This window comes from Nicotiana attenuata, chromosome 12 (assembly GCF_001879085.1).
Source record: "Nicotiana attenuata strain UT chromosome 12, NIATTr2, whole genome shotgun sequence".
In the NCBI taxonomy this organism is placed as follows: Eukaryota; Viridiplantae; Streptophyta; class Magnoliopsida; order Solanales; family Solanaceae; genus Nicotiana; species Nicotiana attenuata.
Window position 1 is genome coordinate 23,165,399 of NC_032000.1, and position 684 is coordinate 23,166,082.

The following is a 684-nucleotide window of genomic DNA, read 5'->3' on the forward strand; positions in this document are numbered from 1 at the left end:
TAAACAAAATTCTATCATATATATATATATATATATATATATATATATATATATATATATATATATATATATATAATAGAATTTTGTGTGTGTGTGTGTATGTGTGTGTGCGCGCGCACACAACTGCGGCCTCGGGCCCAAGTATACGTATACATAACCGCGACCTCAGGTTCAAAACGCATAAAGCATAAACTGCGGCCTCAGGCCCAAAGATGCATAAAGCATAAACTGCGGCCTCAGGCCCAAAGATGCATAAAGCATAAACTGCGGCCTCGGGCCCAAATACAGGTGTTTAGTATTCAGGGATTTAAAATCAGGAACTGAGAATCATACTGCAATACATTATAGTGAAATACTGAATCACACTGAGTTACATGATACTGGAATACTGGATCACACTGAGTTACATAATACTGGAATATTGAATAGGACTAGACTGAGACATGTATTCTTGAGCTGATTATGAGCACTGAGACTTCAACTGTTTATGGCATACTGAGTAATCTATACTAAGACTCGGGGGCATCAAACCCAAGCCTATATTGAATACGCACTGAGCTCACAACGTTCAGAACGAAAGTCATGAACGAGTTATGAAGCTAAAGAATAGAAGTTCTACAACTATTCAAGGAACTAGGCTAAACTATATTTCTGAGGCAATTAGTAACGTCGTAAAAGAAACAT